The sequence below is a fragment of the Agelaius phoeniceus genome, chromosome 1 (genome assembly GCF_051311805.1).
Source record: "Agelaius phoeniceus isolate bAgePho1 chromosome 1, bAgePho1.hap1, whole genome shotgun sequence".
Taxonomy (NCBI): domain Eukaryota; kingdom Metazoa; phylum Chordata; class Aves; order Passeriformes; family Icteridae; genus Agelaius; species Agelaius phoeniceus.
This window is the reverse complement of record NC_135265.1, coordinates 137,435,990-137,442,904: the sequence shown is the minus strand read 5'-3', so window position 1 is coordinate 137,442,904 and position 6,915 is coordinate 137,435,990.

Below are 6,915 nucleotides of genomic sequence, written 5' to 3'. Positions count from 1 at the left end.
ATGCTCATTGCTTATGAGACAACCAGCAATTAGAGACCTATTTTGTTGTTATGTTATTTCTTTGCAGGGACTGCATGTATAATTGCAAACAAAGGCAGAGGATCAGTCATGCAACACTGATTTAAAGATAAGGTGCAGTAAACTTGTGCAAGCTGGTACCCAGCCTATATTCAGAGCTTCTCCCAGTCCTAGCCAGTCAGCCAGGACATTCATTGCTGCACAGCATGTCCTCACAGTGCAAACCATGGTGCAATGGGTGGGGGAAGGTGCTGTGATCTTTGTTCACATTGCCATGAAAAAGCAAGCTGTTTTTGTCAATAATGTAATAATTACAGGGACCCTTTTAAATTTAGAATATACGTCAGGCAGCCGTGTTAGTTCATGCATGAGTACATCATTAAAATCTTTTGCTCCCTGTACATCATTTTCTGGGTAGATCTCCAGAGTGCTTCTACCACAGCAAAGCCTGTAATTCAGACTCAGATGATTTTGCTAGTTGGGAAAATTAGCAGCAGTACTGCAGTCCCTAAAATTTAATCACATAAACATCTGCTGCTAGAGATATTTTAAATGGTGTTATTATTAATACTGAGAAGTTACATGAGATAAATGCAAATAAATGTAGTTTTTAAAATACTCTATAGAGAATTTTGTGGCTAATTTCAGTCTGAAGACCTTATTATTACTGACAACCTAAATACCAGTATGTGTCATCTGGCAAGTTATCCCATCATCTCACTTCTTGACTAGATGCTATCTGCATAGCGGTAACCTCAGAGAGTGGGTGGTTTTTAGTTTATCTTTAATTTTTAAGACATTGCTGGGGATATATACTACAAATACATCCCAGCAAACTACATCCTTACACTTTCTGTATGAATCTAAAATAAATAAATAGATTAATCAAATTAATTCAAAAATTATAGCCATTTTATGCAAAATATTTTTAAAAACCCAAACAGGAAAATACATCAAGTATTTTATTTGTAGAGAGAATACAATGAAGGAATAGAGTGGCACAGGAAAATGACAGTGAAAAATGGCAAGATGAAAACTTCAACGAGAAGAAGCCAATATGGGAAAAGCTCATGTAACAAAGGGAGCAGAATCCTGACATGAGAAAGAATAAAATGCAATACAAATGAACACATAAATCATAATGAACAAATGAAATCATAAAAATTATGCCCAACAAATCTAATGCTGGAATGAGCTGCAGAACAAATGTGGGATTCTGTTACATTCTAGGTGTTTCTCATGCTTCTGCTTGTAGGGCCTTGTAGTTTCACTCTCAGTCATGATGAATAAGGCAATCTCAGGCTGTAGCTGTACAAGAGTTACCATTTCACTTGATTTTGTCATTGTCAACTTTCTTCCCAATGCTGAAATGTTAGATGAGCAGGCTATACCCTTCACATCTTCCTCCCCAATATATGTAGAAGCCCTTCTAATCCCATGCCCTTTTTAGCCCCAAACCATCAACCTGACATGAAACACTCTGCAGACATCTCTGCAGGAAACATTTTATTCTGAAGATTTCTATCTACCCCCCTCATCAGGTACTAGGCCCTATGCCTAAAGCATCCCATATCTATTATATTTTTGGTATTTTTCTGTGAAGATGCCAACCATCTTTATTTTTTTTTCTTCTGCTGCTCCATACTGGTTATTAAACTCCAGTTTGTTAAGAGCACAACCATTTTTCCATTGTAATCTCTGTGTAAATGAATATCTCAATTTTTTTTACAACTCTGTGAGTATTGAATAGTAGTGAGTTTATCAAAAAGGCTGTCAATGTCTTGAGATGTTGAACAATTTGACATAATGTGGTAGGCTATAACCAGGATAGAACAAGTAATTTTCCATTCACTGGATGTTTTGGCATCTCAGATCCACAGTCACTGTTGACTCAGAAAAGTTCACTGCCTGTATACTTAGGACTGAAATTCTTGTCCTCTCACCTTCTCCTGCCTAAGTGTTGGAGACTGGGTCATCAGTTTTGACACAGACCTAACCTAACAGAATTGCTTCAACCCAGGAAATTGCTTGGTAAGTGGATGATGAGACTGCTCTCATCATGAACTGCTTCAGAAGAGATCCTGTGTGAGGCATGCGGCAAAATACTTCCCTTTAAGCCTATCTTCAGAGAGCTAAATGAGTTTCCTCCAAAATTTAATGATTTGAATGAGAGAAACATCAAAGGCAATTTAAAAACTTTGAAAGCTTTAATTAAAAATTCTATGCAGGTTCCATTCCTGGGGGAGTGCACACCAGGGTCTGCCAAATTGTGTCATAGAAAAAATACCAGTGTAGCTGATCCTATTCCATGGTGGGGGTGTGCATTAAGTGGGCCTTCTGAGATGCTTCTGGGTGAGTTTTCTGTATTGACATCTTTAACAGTGGCAATTTGGAGGGCTCCTCTCCAGAGAGAGAAGTCAGTGCAGATAGGGAGGAAAGGTCTTGTCTCCCTGACAGTTGCTGTGAAGGTAGTGTAATACCGGAAAAAACTCTGAGGAACCTCACAAAGAAAATTTATTCCTTCCATCTCCTCCCTCATCATGGCCTTATTGCTGCTGTTCCAGCTTCTTTCCCTCTGTTTTCTCCAGCCCAAGTCTTGCTTATGTTGTTAATGGGATGCTTTTCTCACCAATCCTCTTTGCTGGTGCTTCCTGGACTTTTTCTATCCTCATTTGGCCCTTCTTCCCTGTGGGAGTACACCTTGGTGAAATTTTCTTCTCGGACTCAAGACCTACAGACTGATTTTTACATTTTTTTCCTGCTGAGCTGTTGAGAACAGAACAGTGTTCCTACTACAGTTCAGCCCTTGGCAATATTGTTTACCACTTATCTATTTAAAGACACCTGAATTTGGTCTCATGAGAGAACCTTGATATGGTTCTGTTTCATCCCAGTTCTGTCTTTGATGCTTCCTTCCAACAGGTTTTTGGCATCCAGTTACCCTGATGCAGAGCTGCAGAAGAACTCTTTCTACACTGAAGAATTCTGGTTCTCAATAGCACTGAAGATCCTTTCTCTTTAGTTCAATAGAGGGACTGGTCATAGCTGATCATTTTGCTATATCTCAGCACAATGTAGATTCTGATTTATTTTAGAATCATGTTCTACTAAGTTAATCTCATGGCTTCAGCACTGTAGGACATCCAGAAATACTTTGAGAACCCAGGAAGTCCTAGACAAATACTTGCAAAGTGCCTTCCTGAAAAAGAATATTGAATTATCCGGTGTTTTACTGACTTTTTCATTTTTACTAGATTGGGCAGTTATTTTTGGTGTTCATCGGGGAGGGAAATTAATGATGGAGTCAAATATGTTTGTGTTTTTAATTATGTGCAAAGATTGTATTGTCTAAAGATTATACCTTTATAAAATTAGCTTAATTTAACAGTCTTTTTCTTTTGTGGAGCATCGATTCACCACAATTTTCTAATTGGCATTTTCATACTTAAATTCTTGAAAGGGCCACAGGGTGGCAGAGCGATTAAACACTGGCCACAGTTCTTTATAGGGACATGGACCCGAGTCAGGCAAGCCAGCGTAGCTGCTGTGCTGATCATCCCGGTGGAGCTGAGCCGTGCCATCGGCTCACCCAAGCTGCTGTGCTGATCATCCCGGTGGAGCCGAGCCGTGCCATCGGCTCACCCAAGCTGCTGTGCTGATCATCCCGGTGGAGCTGAGCTGTGCCATCGGCTCACCCAAGCTGCTTTGCTGATCATCCTGGTGGAGCTGAGCCGTGCCATCGGCTCACCCAGCGTAGCTGCTGTGCCGATCATCCCGGTGGAGCTGAGCCATGCCATCGGCTCACCCAGCGTAGCTGCTGTGCTGATCATCCCGGTGGAGCCGAGCCGTGCCATCGGCTCACCCAGCGTAGCTGCTGTGCTGATCATCCCGGTGGAGCTGAGCTGTGCCATCGGCTCATCCAAGCTGCTTTGCTGATCATCCCGGTGGAGCCGAGCCGTGCCATCGGCTCACCCAGCGTAGCTGCTGTGCTGATTATCCCGGTGGAGCCGAGCCGTGCCATCGGCTCACCCCAGTTGCTGTGCTGATCATCCCGGTGGAGCCGAGCCGTGCCATCGGCTCACCCAAGCTGCTGTGCTGATCATCCCGGTGGAGCCGAGCCGTGCCATCGGCTCACCCAAGCTGCTGTGCCGATCATCCCGGTGGAGCCGAGCCGTGCCATCGGTTTGTCGCGCTGCCGGTGTCCCTTAGCAGCGGTGGCACTTTGTCAGTGTGCCGTGCTGCTGCCTGTGCCCCAGCGAGCCCTGTGAGCCGGAGGAGCGGCTCGGCAGGCGGTGTTCCTCAGGCAGGGATGTTGTCTCTGTGTGTCCCCCAGCCTCACCTAAGGAATTACAGGCTGGGACGTGGTGAAGGACAGAGACAATGTTGAAGCCTGAGCAGCCTGTGAGGAGGCCTGTGATTCTGTGCCTCATTCTGTGCAGCTGTTTGGACTCTGTCAAACTTTTTGCCTCTGTGGCTGCCGCCAGAACCACATGTCCCCTGAGATGTGCACGCTGCATGCTTGCACCCACACCCACCCCAAGCCCTGGCTGTGATGCTCACCCTAGGAAACAAAGAGCCAGGTGCCCTAAAGCAGAGTGTGCTCAGTCGTGGGCAGCGTGGAAAGAGAAATATTCAACAGGAACTTGTGCTGAGAAGCAGAAATAGATAGCAAAGGATACTAAAGTGTCTTAGACTGAATCTCTACTCTCAGGTCTTGTCTCCCAGAGAACAAGAAAACCAACCCACGCCTGAGTGTTCAGGGCTGATCACAAGTCAGTGTCAAACCTCCAGTTCAGGCCACAGCGCTTTAAGCAAACATTTTAAATCTTGTGGCCAGACCTCAGAGTGCTTTAATGCAGAGGCAGCTGGGGGATGGCTTAAGCTGGCTTTTACCACAGAGCTAGAAGGTGTTGTCTTCACATGTGAGAAGTGGTTTAGAAAGCAGTTCCTTTTCAGCTCTTAGTCACACTTCCCAGCTGACTCACACCTCCCAGTCCATGCATTAGGCTGGATATTACTCAAGTCTAGGACTATGATCTGGACTAAACCTGTGATATAGATGAAACTCGAGTTGTACAAGTTCATAATTGCCATTGGTTAAAATGCAGAATGAAATAAAATAAAGAGAAAACAAACAAAAAGAACTACTGGAAATACATATAAACTTCTTCAAAGATAAACCTGAGGTTTCCAACAGATTTATACACGCTTTTAGGCTTGTAAATATTTTTGTGATGATCAAAATTTGAAATAATTGGAAAATGAATATATGAAATAAGAGGAATTAGAAAATATTCCATGTATAATGAAATATGGGGCAGCATGCATTGGGTAGTGCAAAATGCTGGTTGAACAGAGCATACTGTCAACTGGAATTATTTGGGTTACTGTTCTGATGCAAATTTCTGATCTTTTATCTTATTGAAGCTGCTTGTTTCTATAAAATATTTACCTGCTCACTAGAGCAAGCACTGAAGCAGGTACCCATCTCTTGGTCATGCCTTAGCTGTCAGTCTGCACAGAAATCTCGCTACGTCTGTCTGGCCTAGTGAGTGTTTGAATATTTAATGCAAAATGGAAAAGCTGTGTAGGGACAGGCTTAGAAAACCCTTTTCAGATTGTCTCTGTATATCTCAGGATCAAAATGCCTTTTTCTCTGCACTTCAGCTCACTATTACAACAACTACCAGGTCAGTTACACATGAAATATGAGAATATAAACAGATATGACTCTCACTCTAGTGCTGAAAAGTTGGACAGACTATGAAAAATTCCTTCTGTTATCTCCATGGAGGCTTTTGCAGGAACTTGGATGCAATAATAGAAAAAGAGAAGTTTAACACATATCCTTATTTTTGGGGGTTTTTGTTTGTTTGTTTGTTTGGGTTTTTTTTTTGTAAACTTACTACTTACTAACTTTCCTGTGGTTTATCACAGGACTAAAATTAGCTTGGCCAGATATATTTTTTGAATCACACAAGCACTGATTCTTACTACCAGTTCCTAGCAGATAACTTAAATGGTTCATACTTAGAGCAGCAGTGAATGTAATCTATGCACTTCCATGTATGGGAAACACTATTGTACATAGCCTGAAAAGAGGAGGGGAGATTGGACAATACCTGGTAGTTCCTATGGTGCCCCTTCCCAGGCCTCTAGTGCTAAGGAAGTCAACCAGTTGAAACACAAAGACAAGGGAGCTCTCTTTGCAAGTAAGCATGGGAATATAGGAAAAAACCTTCACACATTTTCCATGAGTGTTGCAAGAGCTACTTAGATAAAAGGTCAACTTAAAAGCCAAAAACCATTTTGTACTTGTCTTTCTCAGTAAAGAGAGTGACTTTTATAAAATTCCTTTCTAAAGGAATTTTTAAATTTCATGTTTACATAATGCTGTCTCTTATACAAAAGATGTTAGGTAAAAAAACCACCACAACCATCCAACAGCTTACCTGTTAATGCCTTTTGTCCCTGAAGTGCTTCACCATCTTTTGCATCTGTGTCATTTTCCTGTTTAAAAAGCTCTAGTCATCCCAGCAAGGGAAAGCCAAACAACTTTATTTGGGACTCAAGAGCAATGTTATAGGAGAAATGAGAAGTATAGACATGAATACTTGTAATTCTTTCATAAGGATGTCTGGTGTTAAAATAAGCTTGCAGAAAATTGACTAGTGAGACTAAAGAATTAAAATATCAAATTATCAGATTAATTTATCGAGTCAAAATGTAGGCCACAGATACAACAGTCTTCAAAGCAGTGAAAGCAATATTCGTATTTCATTATGTAAACATCTAGTGTTTCACCACTTGGGCATTTACTAAATGAGATAAGAAAGTTTATACAACTTACTAACATGTTTCCTAAACCCAGTACTCTAATACAATGTGCCTATTCAT